Consider the following 362-nt stretch of genomic DNA (forward strand, 5'->3'; position numbering starts at 1 on the left):
ATGCTGCTGCTGAATCAATTTGAAAAACTCAGCTTGTTTCCTTTCCTGTTTCCCAGAACCCTGAAGTTTGCAGCCAAGTACCAGCAGAGCTCCCACACGCAGTTCACTGTAGACGAGATGCACCTCACGAGCTGGATCCCAAAATCTTGTGAAGGTATATCACAAAGCACAGGGCTGGCAGGTGTGTTGTGTGTGTGTGTGTGTGTGTGTGTGTGTGTGTGTGTGTGTGTGTGTGTGTGTGTGTGTGTGTGTGTGTGTGTGTGTGTGTGTGTGTGTGTGTGTGTGTGTGTGTGTGTGTCTGTGTGTGTGTGTGTGTGTGTGTGTGTGTGTGTGTGTGTGTGTGTGTGTGTGTGTGTGTGTGT

The sequence above is a fragment of the Ammodytes marinus genome, assembly GCF_949987685.1.
Source record: "Ammodytes marinus genome assembly, chromosome: 17".
Lineage (NCBI taxonomy): Eukaryota > Metazoa > Chordata > Actinopteri > Uranoscopiformes > Ammodytidae > Ammodytes > Ammodytes marinus.